Source organism: Pseudophryne corroboree, chromosome 6, assembly GCF_028390025.1.
Source record: "Pseudophryne corroboree isolate aPseCor3 chromosome 6, aPseCor3.hap2, whole genome shotgun sequence".
Taxonomy (NCBI): domain Eukaryota; kingdom Metazoa; phylum Chordata; class Amphibia; order Anura; family Myobatrachidae; genus Pseudophryne; species Pseudophryne corroboree.
Window position 1 is genome coordinate 309,513,523 of NC_086449.1, and position 22,589 is coordinate 309,536,111.

Genomic DNA, 22,589 nt, shown 5'->3' on the forward strand with positions numbered 1-22,589 from the left:
TCTGGCCAGAATACATTGGTGCGGATAGGTCATGCTGGGGTTTGGTAGACTTCTGCAAAGACCAAGTATATATGCAATGTTTGAATCCTACCAATAATCGTCAGAGATGGGGATAGAGAGAGAGAAAGAGAAAAAAAAAACATTTTTTCACAAATACATTTACAGCGTTTCACCTGGTCATTCCTGTGTCTTCAGGGAATGACCTCCCAATTTATTAACCATTACCTCAGGCTTACCATCAGTCGTATGATCACCTTTCTTGACTACATATCATGGGTGTGGCTCAAAATTCTTCCTATGTGATCCCTGATTGTAATTTGGTGTGTCATATTTATGCTCATTTTCATGTCTAGGGGGTCTGACTTTATGTGTGCTATTACAGTTGCTGGCATAATGCCCTTCTCTTTTACAAAGATAACAAACCCGGGGCTTCTTCCAAGTGTCAGTGACCTGAGGTTTTGGTTGATTTGATGCCTCCTCAAACGCTCGGATGCTCATCACCATCAACCGCTTTCCCTGTGCTTCCCTGCTTCCTTGGATATCATGGTTATGTTGTTGTCTAGGGGATTGATATGACTTTTGTATTTCTCTTGATCTACAATCTCTCGCAAAGTGTCCCTTTTTATGACAATTGTAACAGACTTCCACATTTAAATTTCTCGCAGGGGTTTGGGGCTTATGCTGGAGTGGTCTTGTGGTTAGGGCCTGTATACTTGCGGCCATTAATTTATCACTTTGTGACTCTCTGTATCTGGTGATATTTTGATCAATATCAATAGCGGCCTCTCTTAATGCGGCCACCGAGATATTTCTCCAGTTTGGGTTGGTGGTCTGTACCCTTGTACTCAATACCTCCTTTAAACCATTCATTAATACCTTAACCGCTATTTCTCTATGCTGTGCGCATGTTTTGATGTCTGTGATCCCAGTGTTCCTAGCCATTACTTGCAGTGCTCGATTGAAATAACAGGAGATACTTTCCCTTTCGTTTTGTCTTATGGAGAAGATTTCATTCCACTTGACAACGGCAGGGAAATATACTTCCAACTGTTGGTTTATCTGCTTAATACATTCCTGATTGTGTTCCTCCGTTTGAGGTACTTCTGTGTCTAATTGACAATCAGTAATAAATGTCGCAGAGTCAACACCGGAGGGCAAACATGCCCTCAGCACTGTCCGCCAATCTTTGTTGGTGGGTTCTGTTGAGTTTCCTAGTTCTTTAATGAACCTTTGACATGCGACTAGATTTTTCCGTGGATCGGGAAATTCGGACATAATTGATCTCAATTCGGTCCGGGACCAGGGACAGCGCATTGCACTGTCCTGGACGGGAATGGTTCCCTGATCGTCAGTCTTCCCATTGGGGACTGTGATCACCCTGACAGGACTAAACTCAATTACATCACCTTGTTTTGGTCTTACAATATGGGGTACATTTGTTTGTGCGTGATATAAAACATTGTACGTACCTGTGGACACGACCTCACCTGACCCTCCGTTAGGGGGTTTGATTATTGCCTTTACCGATTTGGTCGCGTCCACCTGGATGTCTTGTGTGATGGCTGCTGGAAGTGGTGCCGACATCGTGTTGAGTTCACTTTCTTGCTCGTATTCCTGAGGGAAGTTTGACATGGGGTGCAACTTGCACGGGTTAATAGTTGTACATTTAACAGCATTACAATTATCATTGTTATGTTTATTACACTTATTCTTATCATCTATACTACAGTTGCTAAGTGCGTTTTTATTGTTCAACATTGTGCCTTTCTCCGCAACCATAATCCTCTCCATTGCCACATCTCTCCTCCCAAGATGAGAGTCAGGTATGTCAGTTAGCTCTTTTTGCATTTCACTTTCCTGTTGCCATAACTTTAAACAATCATAATGTTTGATCCGTCTCTTTGCTGGTTCAATAAGACCTATCCTTCTCCTTAGATTTAGTAACACTTCTGGGCTAAAGCTACCTATTCTTGGGAATTTCTCCCCGTCCAGTACAGTCATTCTTTCCCATTCATCACATAAAACCTCTATGTGTGAACCGTATTTTTCACACATTACATACCTGGCCGACCCGATTGGTCGGTTTACTAAATCAACCCGAACCGAGGTTGATCGCCCCCTACCTGAACAACTGGCCCCCATAACTTGCAGGTGTTGCTTTTCTTCAGCGAACCCTTACAAAAACCAAGATGCCCGGGGCAGGCTGGCGGTGAAGTTTACAGAGTTCTCCACTCACTTCTCGCCCACGTTGGCCAGTAACACAATCACTGTATCCAGAGCTGTTGTACCCAACCTAGGGCCCCTGTGAACCTTTATTTACTGGGGCGCGTTCCCCAGCAAGTATCGGTTGTTGGATAGTTCCTGAGTGACCAGCGAACTTCCCTTAAAATAAAAAAAATTACACAAATCACGTTAGAATGTACAAATAGCGTTTATGACCTTCGTACACAAATAGTACCGGTCAGGTTTACTAATGCACACAATTACGTGCGGTACAATCGTTCAGCACATAAGCAACTAATCTTATGTACTGAGCGACCAACGGAATCGAAAATTACGGCTGCGAATTCCTTCAGCCAGAGCTTGTATGGCCTATATGGGTGTTGCACCAACCCTTTTAGGTGTTGTGCCTGTGGACTGTATAGCGGACTTCCTTGTCTGCTGTACCTGAACCTGCTGGTCTGCTATGACCTCCTGGTCTGTTACAGTATGACCTCCTGGTCTGCTACACTCTAATGCTCAAATTGTATGTTTTAACCAGGGATGCCTCCCTAGCCACCATGTACGTCACTTACACGTATGTACCTCACGAGAACTCGACTTTTCTTGTGGTTCAACCTCAAAAATTGTAAAAACAAACACTCACTCACCACATATACACTTTTGTTTCTATTTCTATCTCTGCGCAGAAATTTCTCTTTAGACCAGATGTGTTACAAATTAGGAGAAGGATCTATTAATTTAAATTTTGAATGTTAAAATAGATTTGCGTGATTTATCGCCTTGCGTTATTTACCGCGTTGCGCTACTTATCGCGTTGAGAGTAGAAAAAAAAACTTGTGATTTGAGTTACGTGGGCGTACCCGGACGCTCCGCTGCGTGATATACGCTGCGTGCGTCGGCCCTTGGGTTGCGTACGCAAGTCTCAGTCTTTTGTTAGAGACACGTGTACGCAAAGCAAAGATCCACCGTAACACAATTTATACGTTTATCAATGTAGATGATCCTTTATCATCTACCGCGCACCACACTGACTTCGCCTTGTCTCTCAGGCACAGCTGTGTTTGTCTATACTTTAACTATATTACCTTTTTACTCTTAAACTATGAAATAGCGGCAAATCTCTCTTAGCACGTTTATCAATTATACAATAGCAAACAGGAGAGTGATATACGAAAATACACAAATGGAAAAAAAAAATGCAGATATATATGTGTGCGTGCGTGTGTACGCAAGACAGAAAAATAAACAGTTTTAAAAGAGACTAGCGTGTTGTTCTTACCTCCGGTTCCCGGATTCCTTCAGCACCCTTTACTAAGAGAAGCAGACGCTTATCCAAACAGCACTACGAGGAATATGATCTCCCGCCTTTTGCTGCTGGATAATGTCTGCTGAAATTACCAAGTGTAGATATGTGAAGGACAGGACGAGCCCGCAATTGATAAAGCTAAATATTTATCTTATATAATACCCTTTATGAGGTCTAAGAACACTGTACGCTATCTACGTATGAAGTACCGTAAGGGTACGCTCGTTGCGTAACAATCGCTTAGCCGTAGTCGAGACGCTCAAGCGTCACGTTCGCTCATGGCCAAGAGATCACAGGCAGGCACACTATTGGCTGCTGACTAACTTAATGATTCGCTATAGCGTAGCGGACGCTCGGGACCCCGAGGAGATCACCAGCGGCGCTGACGCTCACAATGTTAAACCTTTGTATCTAAACCATAAACAGTGTATTGTGCAGTAAAACCTTAGTGTAATGATAGAGTGTAAATGCAACACAGTATAACCTTATTAACTCAAAAGCTGTATGAGCGTCACCGACGCTCTGAGAATACTTAACACTATAAGAAATACACAGATACCTGGGCTTAGGGTCCAACGCCTAATATATATATTATGAATGATATACTTGCAAAAGAATTAATACAAATACAAATCATACACTACAATATAACATAGACTACCTAACCAGATAACTACACAGGAAATACAATACAATTACTATTTAAGGGAAAATAAGAGAGAAAGAGGAGAAGAGAGAGAGAGAGAGAGAGAGAGATTGGCCCACAATAACAAGAAGATCAATATAGTTGCGGAGAAACACTTACGCACAAGGGGAAACGATCGCATGCGCCTCGATATCCAGCTCCCGATTATCAGCAATGAGAACCGTTGAAGAGAGTGACCTGGATATGGTCGGCCTGCCTATTTATGCCCCACACACAATACAATTCAATGGTCCCTACAATCTCATTGTTCATTGGACACAGGAATTCGGCTTCGCATTATAACAAAAGGTCATAGGTTGATTCATACAGGTGGGCTGTGACTGCTTCCAACTGTTCAGGTGGGTGGGATACTGGGTTTCCCGCCGCATGACTAAATAAGAACAAATAATAGTAAATGGACAAACTTCTTATGTCCATAACTATTCGCACGAGCGATTAATCCGCTCCAAACCAACACCGGAATATTGCTATTTAAATACTCTTCCGATGGGTACCAAACACCACTGTTTGACCCCTGTTAGACCCTTCGTACAATACAAAGAGGGATCTCTCTGTTCAGGAACATGCTATGTTAACTAAACGTTCAGAATCTATCAAAGGGACCATGATCTACAAAATACATTATATAGTGAAAATATGCAATGATTGAGTCGCACGCTACGATCGCATAAACTCTACCGTAAATACGCATACCGTGCGCCTGCGGGTGCCCGCGACTGTGAGTATGCGCACGTACGGGAGAGCGTACGCATGCGCAGCACGGACCTGTGTGAGGTGCAAATATGGTAGTGTGCATAGAGATATTTTTCTGACTTTGACAATTGGAAGTGATTCGATCTGAGTCGCTATTAGTGATCAAATAGTATTGTGTGTACACAATAAATTGATTGAGTAGTAATTATATAGACATTGAATGCATGGAACGTGTATACTGTATTGTACAGTTCACCTATGGGTCAAAGATATTGAACGCTATTGTCACACAGTCCGTGGTCCTAAATCTGAGCAAAAAGAAGCTCACTAATAGAGCTGATAAGTAACCATGATTATATCAGAGTCACTGATGGTGACCCAGCAGTATTGTGTATGCAAAATAAAAAAAAAAAAAAGTATTAAAGTAGACACGAACTACACGGAGCGTGCATACGATATTTTGGGGTCTCCCTATGGGTCACAGATACTGGTCACTGTTGCCGCATATTAAATCCTTATATAACGGATTGAAATTAGTATTCATAACAACTAATTAAACTGACATGGCAATGCACTGGTCACTGCCCATGGCTAGGTGTAATAGGTAGAGCTCTGGTGTATTGACTGTTAGTGTATTACTGGATAATTCTGGTAATTATGGAGACTTGATAAATTAACCTGAGGAAGAGGTATGTGCTGGGAGATATAGCAGTAAAGTGTGCGCTTAACTAGATTAATTGGTGTTTAAATCTGATGCAAGAAGACAGGTATGTGGGGCTAAAGTGAGGCCAGAGGAATGTTAATAATAATAATAGTATTAGATCTGTTAGTGGGTAAAAGAGAAAATTGAGGGTAAGTGTGCTGGTGATAGAGTGAACATCTGTTAAACTAGATAAAAGGGGGACGGTATGAGTTAGGAGTGAGTGCAGGGAAGAAATGAGGGGTGAGCTAGTTTGGTGTAGAGTAGTGATGGAGCAAAATGTGAAAAATAACTTATTAACTGAGGCTGGGAATGTAATCTCAACTTGGAGAGTAAGTTAAATGGAAGGTATATATATATATATATATATATATATATATACCAAATGTATATCCATGCTTATTCCTGGCATGCTGAGCAGATGTCTCCTGGGCTGTCTTGAAAAAGGCTTTTTTAAGCCGAAACGTCGACATTATGAGTTGATTCTGATGTACCAATAAAACTTTTTTATTGAAGCTGGACTGGTGAGTGCCCTCTATTCTGGATCTATGGTCTGGATATACATTTGGTATATGTGGATGTCCGTATTTGGGCTTTCTTGAGGAGCACCCCGATGGTGACTATTAACTGCTGTGAGTGCGGACATTACAAATCGATATATATATATATATATATATATAAACATAAGTATGTATGTGAGTAAATAAATACAAAAGTGTGAGTGAGGCTATTGTGATACTATTGTCGAGTGGTCTAGTGGGTGTGGAATATATGAAATCGTAAAACAGTGTGCAAATATGCTGAGGGTGTGGACATTGAATTGGCGAGTATATCCAAGTTGTTTAACTTGATATTAGTGTCATAGGAATACGCTATAGTTGATATACTCATTTAGACCTGCTGGTTTTAGTCCTCCCAACTTGAAAGTCCATTCACTTTCTTTTTTGATCAGTTCTTTACTTAGGTCACCCCCACGTATGCCTATGGGAACTCTGTCCAGACCAAATGCTCGCATTTCACATGGTAAATCATGATCTTCTCCAGTCAGGACACACCACTGCAACTTAGTTACAGCCTCACTGCTATTTATTCATGTCTCTTTGGAGTACTAACAACCTGCAGTGGATACCTCTGTAGCAGTTACACTGTTATTCTTTCTAGTTGCAATTCAGTTACAATCTCACTGCTATTTATTTATGTCTCTTTAAAGTACTAACAATTTGCAATTTTCGTGGACTCTCACCATTGATTCAGGGCCACGTCCCTGTCTAACATTGGCAGCAGATCCACATGGCTTCCTCTATCCCTGGTATCTGTCCTGAATAACTTTGTAAATTCGTGAACTCTCATCAGTGATTCCAGAGCTTCGAATTATTGGTAATTCTCTCTACTATCATACCACACTGGAAAAGCCCGAAGCCGTCCGATCTCGGAAGCTAATCAGTGTTGGGCTGGGTCAGTACTCAAGTGGGTGACCATTGAGGAATACTCAGTGTAGTAGAGCTCATTGTTTGAGCCTACACAGTGTCTAACACTGACAGAAGATTCACACTGCTCTTCAATTTCCACCTTTCTTCTTCCCCCCCCCCCCTCTTCTTTGATTGGATACAAGAGAGAGATATTTACATTATCTATAAGTACAACCAGTATCCAGACTGTATTACTTATATATCTCGACAGGGGAATGCATAACAGTGACTGGCTTATTAATAGAACGTACCGTCAAACACATAACGTTTAGAATTTCCTTCCTTCAGCCGGAACCCAGTTCTCATTGAGTATCAGCACACTGTGCTATTTTGAATATTTTGTTAATTGTTTGACCACCATTATCCTCTTTATGAACCACTGATCTTCTTAATTTTGTTGAATTATTAAAACTTGTATTTTAATTTATTCTGACTAATTTCTATATTCATTTAAAGTTAAGAGTGCGCCCAAAAAAGAGTCTTCTTCTCTCCCTATTGTTTATGTGTAGTTCAACAACAGCTGGAGTGTCAAGGTTAGCCATCAGGGATCTATGTATATATAATTGACATATGTACAATGCAAATGATTTATAAATTAACTTAAACAAAATATCAAGGATTAGGGATGGAATTTTTACCATGAAAAATATATAATGGTCTTTGTTATCAGTTAATGAATAATTTCCCAATGAAGTTCTGCTAGGAGAGAACTCATATATAAGCAGTAATGGTACCTCTGCAAACATTGCAACATTTTAAACTTACCAAGTCTGGCAAGAGGGTATTTTACTAGGGGGTCCTTTTCTAACTTCCCTTCCTTGTGAGTGCCGTCTTTCCTTCATTAAAGTTTGTTTATTTGCCACTCTGATATGTACAATCAGTCTCTCTAGTCTTGGCTTACTTCTTCTGCAATTGACATGTCAGTTCTAACAATCACTGTTGGTAATTTCATTGTTTATTCAAGCTGCTTCAAAATAACTGAGAAGATGGTTGGATTTACACCATTCATGTTAGGCTTTTGTGCAGAGACAAAGTTAGTGTTTACATCAAAGATAAAAGTCTAATGTTTGAATTTATCTTTTATTCTCTGTAAGCAGGCAATTCCCTAATATGCCTGTTGTAAGATATATTCCCCTTTCCCATTGACATTTGTGCTGGTACCTTGGTCAGGGGTTGTTAAGTTGTAATGTCACCCAACCCCATCCATATGATTAGGTGTAAATAGGAAGCATCCTTTTCAGTTTTAGCACACTATTCTGTAAGACAGTAACATGCTGAGGGTGGATCTGCCATGACAATGACACAGGGGCAATCTTCAACTTCATGGGCATAGACTTTGGGGGTCATTCCGATTTGTCCGCTCGTTATTTTTTTCTCGCAACGGAGCGATTAGTCGCTAATGCGCATGCGCAATGTCCGCAGTGCGACTGCGCCAAGTAAATTTGCTATGCAGTTAGGTTTTTAACTCACGGCATTACAAGGTTTTTTCTTCGTTCTGGTGATCGTAATGTGATTGACAGGAAGTGGGTGTTTCTGGGCGGAAACTGGCCGTTTTATGGGTGTGTGCGAAAAAACGCTACCGTTTCGGGGAAAAACGCGGGAGTGGCTGGAGAAACGGAGGAGTGTCTGGGCGAACGCTGGGTGTGTTTGTGACGTCAAACCAGGAACGACAAGCACTGAACTGATCGCAGATGCCGAGTAAGTCTGGAGCTACTCAGAAACTGATAAGAAGTGTCTATTCGCAATTCTGCTAATCTTTCGTTCGCAATTTTGATAAGCTAAGATTCACTCCCAGTAGGCGGCAGCTTAGCGTGTGCAAAGCTGCTAAAAGCAGCTTGCGAGCGAACAACTCGGATTGACCCCCTTTGACTGTAATCCTACCTATATCTTTTGCAATAGATTCTGCTCCCACCATGTCTGACTTGAGTTGGGCTAGAACATAGGAATTAGAACTGTGAAAAGAAATAGATGTTTATTTAATAAGCAAGATGACAGATACTGGGCTACACAGGTGATCATCAATAATATGTCTGGTCCTGCTCTCAGTGGGGACCCCGGAGCGTGCACAGCTGTTGGCTGCCGGATAACTGTAGACTGTCATGGACCTAATAGCTGCCATCCATATTGAGGCCCCTTATATTATATGCCACTCACATTTATTCACCTTCACACTTCTAATAATTCAGTGCCAACCAGTTTTGATCAGTCTTCCTAATCTGTGGTCTATTTTTACACAATGCTATTGTTGTACACATAATGGCGTGGTGAGCAATTGTGATAGGCCTACAGCCGCAATGGTTATTCTCTTCAAGCCCTCCTACCCCAAAGACATGTAGAAATCATCTGCTTGCCTTTCTGCTCCACGGAAGGTTTCTACTCTCGCTGAGCTCATTTAGGAAATCTGCGTTACGGTTTGGCAGGTGTTCCACCCCAGTCAAACTACCCATTATTCTGTTGATTTAACCCTATAATGACAGACAGTGATGCTAAATGATATGTATTTATATCTTACTAGCTTGGGTTGTGTAAAGGGATATGCTAAGACTGTAAAATTGTAGAACAAATTGTTTATCTCAGCATAACTGTGTTTCCTACCACCGGGATCCTTACCGGATCCTGCAGATATAATACAGATTATTATACCTTTATGTGTTTCCCCTCTCCACATTGATTCCCTATATGGGCCCAGGGAAGTCAGGACCTTGTTGTCTAGACATATCTCTAATGGCTAGCAGTTTGGCTGTCACTAGCCATATCTCTTTTCAGTGCATAGGGCTGGTGCACATGTAAGCAATAAAGATGCTGTCAACTGCACTATCTAGCCACTGCTCACTGGCTATTTGCCGATTCATCTCCAACTGATAGTACTTCATTAATTAGCTTTGCGATCAATTAGCATTAGATTAATAAATTCAATTAATTAGTCTAATTAATTGGCCTATTGATATTATCTAATTTTCACTTCTATATGAACGGTTACAGGTAAGATTATTCTCATTAAATGATTTAGTAGATATGGAAGTGGTCTATAGAAGTACATTTTTATATTAATGCAATTTTCATTTTAATAATGTCATTATTCTCACTTCTGTACTGACAGCACTAACTTATTTGTATAGAACAGAACAATGTATTAAACATGTTTTATATTACATTAATAAGCTCAGTACAAATAGAGTAGAGCTGCTTCCATATTGAATACTGATACATATGACTGACATCTGCACATCCTACAGGCATTCATACACTGGTAAGCCGGGCGTATACTTGATGTAAGAGGTAGTAATTTTGAGCTTCTTGCAGAACACTACATACATGCTCTGTTTTTTTTTTCTTATGTGCATATCTTCAGATGTGTACCAAATCACATAAATGAGCCGCATTGTGTCATTCCTTGTGGTGACATTCACTCCTGTGATGGCTTTTATGAAATGACATTTATTTATTTTTTCTATTCACCTTATTTATTCAGTTTTTATTAACAGTTACCGTATATACTCGAGTATAAGTCGACCCGAATATAAGCCGAGGCACCTAATTCTACCACAAAAACCTGGGAAAACTTATTGACTCGAGTATAAGCCTAGGGTGGGAAATGCAGCTCTAGCCGTACACAGCCCTCAGTGCCAGATATGCCCTCATAGTGCCAGATATGCCCCCACAGTGCTGCCAGATATGCCCCCACAGTGCTGCCAGATATGCCCCCACAGTGCTGCCAGATATGCCCCCACAGTGCTGCCAGATATGCCCCCACAGTGCTGCCAGTTATGCCCCCACAGTGCTGCCAGTTATGCCCCCACAGTGCTGCCAGATATGCCCCCACAGTGCTGCCAGATATGCCCCCACAGTGCTGCCAGATATGCCCCCACAGTGCTGCCAGATATGCCCCCACAGTGCTGCCAGATATGCCCCCACAGTGCTGCCAGTTATGCCCCCACAGTGCTGCCAGATATGCCCCCACAGTGCTGCAAGATATGCCCCCACAGTGCTGCCAGATATGCCCCCACAGTGCTGCCAGATATGCCCCCACAGTGCTGCCAGTTATGCCCCCACAGTGCTGCCAGATATGCCCCCACAGTGCTGCCAGTGCTGCCAGATATGCCCCCACAGTGCTGCCAGATATGCCCCCACAGTGCTGCCAGATATGCCCCCACAGTGCTGCCAGTTATGCCCCCACAGTGCTGCCAGATATGCCCCCACAGTGCTGCCAGATATGCCCCCACAGTGCTGCCAGATATGCCCCCACAGTGCTGCCAGATACGCCCCCTCATGATGCCAGATACGTTCCCTCCCCAAGTGCCAGGTATGCCCCACAGTGTTGTTACTTACCCCTCCGTCGATCCCGCGCTGTCTTCTGGAGGGACACGAAGCGCACAGCACGCGCCTCTCCTGTGTCCCTCCTGCATCTTCGGCGGCCGCGGCGGGTCTATTAAAGGAAGTGCCGGTTCGTGATCAGAGGTCACGAACGGGTACTTCCTGTAATAGAACCGCCGCTGCTGCCGCCGGAGATGCAGGAGGGACACAGGAGAGCCGCGCGCTGTGCGCTCCGTGTCCCTCCTTCACACTGCTCTGCCTCTGCCTGTCACTGACTCGAGTATAAGCCGAGGTGGCTTTTTCAGCACAAAAAAAAGTGCTGAAAAAGTCGGCTTATACTCGAGTATATACGGTATTTATATAATGTCAGATATTATACCGGGGGGAGATGTCCTAAGCCTTGGAGAGTGATAAAGTTGACGGAGATAAAGTACCAGCCAATCAGCTCCTAACTGCCATGTTACAGGCTGCGTTTGAAAAATGACAGGATCCAAGTGGCTGGTACTTTGGGGTCTATGTACAGTACTAAGCCTTGGAGAGAGATAAAGAGGATGGCGATAAAGTCCCAACCAACTCATTTTTCTAGCACAGCCTATAATGGCATTTAGGAGCTGATTAGCTGATACTTTATCTCCATCACTTTCTCTCTCTCCAAGGCTTTACAGAGAATTTGTAATCATTCACACCAGGTCCTGCCCTAGTGAAGCTTGCAGTCCACATTCCCTATCCAGAGCTATAACAGGAGGTGAACGACCTACTGTATATGCTGCAACGTGGTTGTTGCTCAAATGGTACCTGTCTCCAAGCTTGCGTAGTGCCTGAGAGGACTCGCCCTGGAGCCCAGTTTCCTTCTTCCAGCTCTGGTTCTGCAATGTCATGGGATCATGATCAATTATGCTGGGCATGGGGTGCCAGCTCGGGATGCCTCTGAGCTCTGATATGGCATTGTCTCTGCCACACTTAATCTCATTTCTATTTCACTCCTTTCTTTACTACTTCTTCATTGGGTGAAGACAATTATTTCACATTGGTCCACTCTTGTTTTTCCCTTTTATGTTCTTTTAGGTTTGTTTGTGTCTTTTACTAATATCTGAAGGTTTTTTTAAAGGCTACATTCCAAACATTCATATGCAGAGACTGGATATATTTACAGTATTATGATTGCATGTATAGGTTTGTATCCTGTTCCATAATACACCATTGGTATAACATTTTCAATGCCACCCCTTTCATCCACAGGTAACTGTAACTTAATAACATGTTTTAATACTAGTTCTCAAATGTTATTTTAAATATGTAGCCATTTTGATGGTTATTTGAATATATATTATTATTATTATTATTACCAGTTATTTATATAGCACACACATATTCCGCAGCGCTGTACAGAGAATATTTGCCCCATTCACATCAGTCCCTGCCCCAGTGGAGCTTACAATCTATATTTCCTATCACATGTACACACAGACACATTCACGCTAGGGTTAATTTGTGTTGGGAGCCAATTAACCTACCAGTATATTTTTGGATTGTGGGAGGAAACCCACGCAAGTACAGGGAGAATATGCAAACTCTGCACAGTTAGGGCCATGGTGGGAATCGAACCCATGACCTCAGTGCTGTGAGGCAGTAATGCTAACCATTACACCATCCGTACTGCCCATATATATGCTCTGTCATTTAAAGATACTACTTTTTGATCAATGCCATTTGTGTTATTTTAGAATTGTTCCCTGCTGTGTTATCATGCACTATAAATTCCATACACTTTATGCAGTTCTAGCATTAACAGAATAACTTAACGTTTTAGGCATACCCTGTATAAACTGTGGCTAGCTTGTTGCAACTAATGTGATATTTTACGCATTAAGCACAGGTTGGAGCGGTTGATTTTCTTCTTAATAAAACACTGCAATCTTATTTAATATTTTAGCAGCCCCACTCTTGATAGCAAGATGGAAAGAGTAGCTTGGTGATTAAATTTACTGACTGAATGATAATGACACTGAGGTGTTTGCTCGGAACCCTGGTTTGAATCCAATTTTTCTATTTTATTTTGTATTATTATACTTTTAAATTTAACTAGTTTTTGTTCAATATCTTTTTGTGCCTGCATCATAGTTTTATTTTAGTACTTTTTTTGTAAAGGTCTACACACATTTTGTGATTATATATCTGTTTGTGTACTGCTTGTTTTATTCTCGTTATAAATTTCATGCATATTTATAATAGTAGAGGGATCGAGAGTGATCTTGTTTTGATCCCATACTATTAAACCCTACATGATTACAAAAAAGTGTTGCTGAAGTGTGGTACATAATATTTTAAGAAAACCTAATCAGGCCTACAACAATTGGTAAGATACTAGTTATCTGGGTGTATTGGAATGTGGAACTAGGTATATTTCAGAGAATCATTCCCTAATGTAAACTACTATATATTGAATTTTCAATCAGTCTAAAAGTGTCCTGTGTAACTGAATAATACATTGGAGACATTTTTATAAACTTGTGCACAGAAATATAATGATATAAGACACAGATGTCAATCAGACTCCAATTTTACATATTCTAGTGCACTTTAGAAAAGGAAGGCAAATGTTTTAATGTTACAATACTATAGACAGCACATTCCACTTCTTTCAGTGAATGACCAGCACAGTATTTAATAGGAAATGGCTTAGCTTTCAGTCTCTCAAGATCCTTTGTAATAACAAAGTGTACAGTAGAAAGGAAATCTGACCAAAACGTCTAATCATGTTGTATTATGCACTTAATAAATAAACTAATCTGCCCACTGGATTAAAAATGATGGATCTACTGAAATAACACAATATGGATACACATGGAAATTTTTGTAACATTGGCACTGACTGAGGGCTCCAATGTCCCATATGGTGTGGTGTGCTGTGTCATGGGTACCGCCATGCTCAGGTTAGACCTATAGATAAACACAAAGTGTCCCTAGTGCTTGAAAGCCACTAATCTTAGCAACAGTTATATTATTATTTGACCTATATATGCCATTTACTGCAAGTTGCATCTATTTATAATAAACTCATCCAAGCTGAAAGCAAAAAGCTAAAGCAGCTGTGATCTAACCACTGGTACCTGAGAGTGTAAAATGTTTAAGAAATAACTAATATTTCTTGTTCAGCTATAAACACCACAAAAGATTAAACAACATTAATATAAGAGAACATTCAGCGGAGATGGAATTAATTTAAAAGTCTATGGTCACGATTAATAAAAAAACATATCACAACATTAAAAAGCATTTTGTGCATATATATTAATTAGCCATCATGTAATATATGTATATATATATATATATATATATAGAGAGAGAGAGAGAGAGAGAGAGAGAGAGAGAGAGAAACAGAGAATTCTCATGGGAGCTGGACCACCAAAAATATCACAGAATACAATAAAAAAATTGTTTATTCATAAGATTAACAATAGATACTGAGCATTGTCATAAAAACGTCTATGACATAAGTAGAGTCTAACTTGAGATCAAACCATCTATTGAACAGTAATGCATACATTTACAATAATCTGGTGAGTTGAAATTTGATGATATCTGCTATTGAATAAGATAATGATTCTTAAACCAAAAAGTTCAGATGTGTGATCTAATCCACAATCTCGTAGAAACCCTATACTCCTCTCAAGAGGCATATGGTACAGTAAATGGGTAGGGTATACACAGACTGCCCCTGTAAGCTGTCCTACTTACTGTAGTAAATATATTTACATGATTAAAAATAAAATTGTTTGTCATCTTTTATGTTTTTATTATTATTATTTTTATTATTATTATTATATTGCTAGTCATCAAATGAGGGCTTAGTTATAACCAATAAAAATAATAAAATTGGAAAGGGGGGGGGATACTTAGGGGTGCCCTGACCCCTATGTCTCCAAAACTAAGTCCGCAAATAATTAAAAATACAGTCATGAGTGTTTGTCAAATGAAAAGGAAAATGAATAGCAAAACTCACCGATTTGTAATAGAAATATGATTGTTTGATAATGAATATTTTTCAGTAAAAGTCATTCTGACCATGAAATGATATGGCCAAAACAACGGACTGCAGAAAATCCTGGCCAAGGCCATGCAGCGTAACAAGAAAATGCATTGGCATAATGACTCCCCTTCTCTGCAGCCAGGTGATCACAACAACAACAAAAAAAAAACACAATAAAATGTTATGCTTGTTTTAAAAAATATGCCAAATTCTAGCTGGCACTCGTGCAAAAATTGTCCCATCATCCCTGCCAATGGTCCAAACACATAACAGTTAGGGACATTGGATAGCAATGTATTGGCAGGCAGCTTTGAGAACCATCCTCTCATTCCGCTGGCAAAACATCACTTTTTGTCTCGTGTGCCTCTTGCAGGATGTGTCCCTGCTTAGTTCCAAATAATAATAAAAATATATTTGATTGACCAGATGGCTCTTTTTAATTTTTGCTTTTATTTTTTAGCTTTTAGTGTTTGCCAGTTGCAGTAGATTTCAGTAGTAAAATGGAACAGTAGCCTTTGTAGTTGCGTTCCAGTCCCTGTCAGGATCCTTTGTCAGCATAATTTAACCCAGTATTTTATGGACTCTTCTAATATCCCATATGTTTAATTCTTTGTGCACGGCATCTGGAATACACTTACCCTAGTACCGGTGCCAAAGAGCTAAAGGTCCACATTATCAACATCTGGAAATCCTAAACTATGTGGTAGCAATGAGATGTCCATATGGTCTTTGGATTTTGCCTCGCATGTAAATCAATCTCTGATGAGTTACTGCGTTTTTAGAGTGTTCTTGTGGCATACAATATAACTGGTCTATACTAATCATATGCTTGTTGAGGAGCATACTAAACACTATCTAGTTGTGGCTATCATAGATATTTAGTTTCTTGGTGCAATGTTAGTTATCAATATAGTATTAATATTATATTTATTTTTAAATTGTCAAAGTTTCCTCTGCATTGTATAAAGAATATATATAGTAGCAATGTCATTTGCCATATCATTAGTACAGTAGAAACTGGCATATCTAGAAACAATACACCGTAATAAAATGACAGACCAGGTATGATGAGAACACAGTGCAAGAATAGGGCAACTCACTCTCTTGTAGGGTAAGCTGCGGTAAATCGCAGGGAGGTGAGGTAGTCTGGAACCCGATGAGCCTGTATACAAAATAATGGTGAGCATACAGTATCCGAGTTACTGAACAGACATGGAAACAAAAGACAAGGGGAACATTTTATTTCAGTAGTGCAAAGTAGAGAACAAGAGCAAAGCGTGTCCTGCCTATGAGAGTTTACATACTAAGGGGAACAGAGCCAATGAGATATTATGTCAGGCCTAGGTGCTGTTAGGCGCCGGGGTCCGCTCGTCGGTGCGGCCCGGCGCCTAGCAACCAGGGACGCCGTGCGCGCACAGCCGCCGGCTCCCTGGCAACGCTGGACGCCGGGCGCACGGAGCCGCTCAGACCCTAGCAACGGGGACGCCACGTTCGGGCCGCGTTCCCCGTTGCTGGGTCTTTTCTAATTTGTATTAATGGTGTGCTGGCCGTGCAGCATGCAAGCTGCACGGCATTACTTGTGATTACCCAGTCTGGCTCCTGATTGGGGAGCTCACAGTTATAAGCACCCTTTGGACTTCTCACAGACGCCGGTGATAGCTTCCTGTTTGCCTGTGTCAGTTACAGAGAGTTTCCAGTCCTGCTCAATCCGGTTGTTCCTGTCCTCAGTGATCCTGTACTCGGAAGTTTGTCATCTATTCCTGGAGTCTGACCGAGCACCTTTAACATCCTGTGGTGTTCGTGAGTCGCGGCATAGCCGTGTGTTGCGGCTTGACCGCTTACTGTTTATTATTTTGTATCTTTGTGTTTTGGAGCTTTTGCGGAGGATTCCGCTCTCCCTGGTCCACTCTGGTATCCAGCGGTGCTGGATAGGAGTGACGGATCAGGGGATCTTTGGTTGTCCTTTTCCCTGGCGGCTAGTCCGCACATACTTCTTTGGTTAAGTTAGTTAGCTTGTAACCCCTGGCCTGGTTGCTTAGTCAGAGGGCCCCTTGTTATCACCCTGTCTCGGATCTCCCTTTGTCTCCCATTAAGACCTGAGGGGGCATCGGGGTTGGGCAGACATAATCCGCCCTTCGAACGCGGCTGCCATGGGCTCAAGCAACCATAGTCTCGCAGGGGATTTCTGATAACACGGGCGAGACAACGGAGTTAGGGCGCCAGGGGTTACTAGGCTCTCCTGCTCCCACAACCAGTATATCTTTCCTGTACTCAGACCTCTGCCATAAGATCTCCTCTGGTCTGGAGTACGGGAATCATAACATTATCACCGGCCCAACTAAAAATTAAAATTAACAGGAGTTAATTTTTCCCTTGTTCAGTTGGGAGATTTGTCGGCCTCATGAATCCCACCGGTGTCGGGCCAAATCCTGGCCAGCTTCTAGTTAGTCAGATTCAAGAACTTACTCAGATGGTTCAGGATCTGTCCCTTCGGGTGAGGTCACAGGAAGATCTGTTACGGACTTCCCCAAGGGTCATTCCTGAACCAAAAATGCATCTGCCTGACCGTTTTTCTGGGGATAGAAAACAGTTTTTTAATTTTAAAGAGTCTTGTAAACTTTATTTTCGTTTGAGACCAGTCTCCTCAGGTACGGAGGCTCAGCGGGTTGGAATTATTATTTCTCTGCTTCAGGGGGATCCTCAGACCTGGGCTTTTGGTTTAAAGACAGACGATCCGGCTTTATTTTCTGTAGACGCCTTTCTGAAGTCTTTAGGACTGTTATATGACGACCCTGATAGAGAGGCATCCGCCGAGACTCAGTTGCGTGCTCTCAGACAGGGTAGGAATCCCGCAGAGAATTATTGTACGGAGTTTCGCCGTTGGTCGAATGACTGTGGATGGAATGACCCAGCCCTGCGCAGTCAGTTTCGCCTCGGCTTATCTGAGTCTATAAAAGACAGTCTCCTTCAGTATCCCGCTCCTGAGACTCTCGATAAACTCATGGAGCTCTCTATTAAGATTGATCGTCGGCTCAGAGAGCGGAGGGCTGAAAAAGGAGCATCTGTCGGGTCAACTCCTTGTGTTTTTTCCATCCCTGTGGACATAGAGGAGCCTATGCAGATAGGTCTCTCCAAACTGTCTCCTGAAGAAAGAACCAGAAGGCAAAATTCTGGTCTTTGTTTATACTGTGGAGGTAAGGGACATTTTGCCCGTAGTTGTCCGAACAAGTCGGGAAACGTCTCGACCAAGTGAATTGTGAGGGGGTTCACTTTGGTCTGCAGCTTATCTCCTCAAATAATTCACTGTTAGTCCCAGCTAAAGTTTCCTTTGGCAGCCTCTGTTCCTCGGTCTCTGTTTTTGTGGACAGTGGAGCTGCAGGGAACTTTATGGATTTAACATGGGCCAAGACCTTAGGTATTCCTCAGTTAGCCTTGGGTAGGTGTATCACCATGCATGGTTTAGATGGGAGTCCCTTGTCCAATGGGGTTATTTCTCTCTGTACACCTCCTGTTCTACTCTCGGTAGGAGCTCTGCATTCTGAAAAAAATGAGTTTTTTCTCACCCATTGCCCAGCAGTTCCAGTGGTTCTGGGTCACCCTTGGCTGGCCTTTCATAATCCCATCATTGATTGGCAGTCAGGGGAGATCTCACAATGGGGTACCATCTGTAATAAAGAATGTATTACGCTTCCCATCAGAATAGCTGCTGCCATTCCCGCACTCATTCCTGTGGAATACCAGGATTTTGTTGATGTTTTTTCCAAGGGCAAAGCGGATATTCTGCCTCCCCATAGGCCTTATGATTGTGCTATTGAGCTAATTCCTGGTGCCACTTTGCCTAAGGGAAGGTTATATGCATTGTCCGGACCTGAAACCGTGGCCATGAATGAGTATGTTAAAGAAAGCCTAGGGAAAGGATTTATCAGGCCATCTAAATCCCCTTTAAGTGCAGGCTTCTTTTTCGTAGAGAAGAAGGATGGTTCACTCAGACCCTGCATTGACTTTAGAGCCTTGAATAAAATCTCAGTAAAAAATACTTACCCTCTGCCACTGATCTCTGTCATCTTTGATCAGCTACGTTCGGCTGTGATTTTTTCTAAGATTGACCTAAGAGGAGCATATAACCTCATCAGAATCAAGTCAGGGGATGAGTGGAAAACGGCATTCAGTACTCAGTCAGGCCACTATGAGTATCTGGTTATGCCATTCGGCCTGTCTAACGCTCCGGCAGTTTTCCAGGATCTCATTAACGATGTGCTCCGTGAATTTCTTGGAAAATTCGTTGTAGTCTACTTAGACGATATTTTGATTTATTCTGACTCTGTAGAACAACATGTTACCCAGGTGCGTCAGGTTCTAAAAAAATTACGTGAAAATCACCTATACGCCAAGCTGGAGAAGTGTGAATTTCATGTCACGGAGGTATCCTTTTTAGGATACATTATTTCCCCTCGGGGATTCCGTATGGAACAAAAAAAGCTCCAAGCCATCCTCAGTTGGGCGCAACCCACCAATTTAAAAGCAATTCAGCGCTTTTTAGGGTTTGCAAACTACTATAGAAGATTTATTCACTCTTTCTCTGACCTAGTTGCTCCCATTGTGGCACTGACTAAAAAGGGAGCAGATCCTACCAATTGGTCACGTGAAGCTGAGTTATCTTTTCAGGCCTTGAAACAAGCCTTTGTCTCAGCCCCTGTCCTCAGACACCCCAACCCAGAATTGCCTTTCATTGTTGAGGTTGATGCCTCAGAGGTTGGAGTAGGGGCCATCCTGTCTCAGAAGGATCCGGATTCCCTTGAATTACATCCTTGTGCCTTTATGTCCAGGAAATTCTCTTCTGCTGAATCCAACTACGATGTTGGTAACCGGGAATTGCTGGCTATTAAATGGGCTTTCGAGGAGTGGAGGCATTGGCTTGAGGGAGCGACTCATATCATTTCAGTTTTGACTGATCACAAAAATCTTCAATACATTGAATCAGCTAAACGACTGAATGCCCGGCAGGCTCGTTGGGCTTTATTTTTTACTCGTTTCAAATTCATTATCACCTTCAGGCCAGGTTCCAAGAATACCAAGGCAGATGCCCTGTCACGCAGTTTTCTTCCAGTTCAAGACAACAGTCCTGTTACTTCCATACTTCCGTCTTCAGTCATTCGGGCAGGCCTCACACAGGATTTATTTACCCAGTTAAAGCTGCTTCAACATCAAGCTCCTGGAAATACTCCTGCTGGTCGTCTTTTTGTCCCTGAGTTTTTGAGAGCAACTGTTTTGACGGAGTTTCATGATAGCAAAGTTGCCGGGCATCCGGGAATCGCTAAGACTTTGGAATTAGTCTCCCGCTCAGTATGGTGGCCTGGTCTTTCCAAAGACATTAAAGAGTTTGTTTTTTCGTGTCAGGTCTGTGCACAGCATAAAGTTCCCCGTTCTTTGCCTATCGGTCAGCTTATGCCCTTGAATGTTCCTCTTAGGCCATGGTCTCATATCTCCATGGATTTTGTGGTGGACCTCCCTCTGTCAGCCGGATGCCGAGTCATATGGGTGGTAGTGGACCGTTTTAGCAAAATGGCCCATTTCATTGCTCTTCCCCGATTGCCATCTGCCCAGGGATTGGCAGTCTTATTCCTCCGCCATGTTTTCAGACTCCATGGGTTACCCACTGATATTGTTTCTGATCGGGGTCCACAATTCATTGCACAGTTTTGGAAATCTTTTTGTGTCTCATTGAAGATGAAATTATCTTTAACGTCAGGCTACCATCCCCAATCCAACGGGCAGACTGAGCGAGTTAATCAATCACTAAAACAATATTTGCGTTTGTACTCGGCCAAACTCCAAAATGACTGGTCTGAGTTTCTTCCATTGGCGGAGTTCGCTTACAATAATGCCTGTCATTCCTCCACCAATGTGTCTCCATTTTTTGCAGTTTTTGGTTTTCACCCCAGAGCTAATTCCTTTTTTCAACATTCCTCTGTCTCCTCACTGACCTTGACCTCTCATCTTAGGCTCATTTGGAGAAAAGTGCACCTGGCTCTCAGAAAAGCGGCATTTCAGGAAAAGAAATTTTCTGACAGGCTCCGGCGGCCGTGCACTTTTAAAGTAGGAGATAGGGTATGGTTGTCGACTCGCAACATTAAACTTCGACAAACCTCAGCCAGATTGGGTCCTAAATTTATTGGACCATTTCACATTATCAAAAAAGTAAATCCAGTTGCCTTCCGGTTACGTTTACCAAAAACTTTACGGATCGGAAATACTTTCCATTGCTCATTGCTGAAACCATTTGTCTCGTCCAGTAGATTTCCTCGTAAGATATCTCAGGGGAGATCACCAATTGATGTACAGGGTCAGCAGGAGTTCTTGGTGGAGAAGGTTCTCGATTCCAAGTTGTCCCGGGGTCGGCTTTATTTTTTGGTGCATTGGAGAGGTTATGGTCCAGAAGAAAGGTCTTGGGTCCTGGATAAGGATCTCCATGCCCCGAGGCTCAAGAGGGCATTTTTTCGAGAATTTCCCCAGAAACCTGGCTTTAGGGGTTCCTTGACCCCTCCTCAAGGGGGGGGTACTGTTAGGCGCCGGGGTCCGCTCGTCGGTGCGGCCCGGTGCATACATGAAAAAAATTTTAAGAACACTAGCAGACATCGAATGTCAGTCAATACAATACAAGATGTCTGCTAGTGTTCTTAAAATTTTTATCACATATATAGTGGTTCTGGGTGTTTCTGTAAGGGTAAAACACTGACACACCTGCTGTATAATGAAGCTATTAGTGTAATTAAGAAAGGTGTTCCCAGAAGTGAAGGGGAGTGAGTTACCTGGTGCACTGGCTATATAACTGTGGTTCATTTATTGTATGTGTATCCTGAAGACAAAGTAAAACTTTGAAACGTTGATGTAATACACGTGTGGAGAATTTATTTCAGCCCAGGGAGTGCCGCCAGACAGTGGAGTGTACGTGGCTAAATGCATTAGCCGGGGCGGGCACCGGGCGCAGCATAGCGGAGGTAACTGCGGAGTGCCGGCTGGAGGAGAATTGTATGTAGTGCACCGTGCAGGTGACACAAGCAAGGCACCCTCACCTATGATTGTCGGACCAGGAGATCATTCCTGTATATTTTGGAGGATTTGGTTTTAAACGATGGTGGTGGACACTT

At 42.3% G+C, this 22,589-nt stretch overlaps 1 protein-coding gene and 1 pseudogene across 1 annotated transcript in view; both read left to right on the forward strand.

Moving 5' to 3' along the window:
- The window catches only part of ENTREP2 (endosomal transmembrane epsin interactor 2), a 1,280,798-nt gene that overhangs the window by 559,313 nt on the left and 698,896 nt on the right, over positions 1–22,589 (forward strand). The window lies entirely within an intron of this gene.
- LOC134936995 (5S ribosomal RNA) lies at positions 7,014–7,132 on the forward strand (annotated as a pseudogene).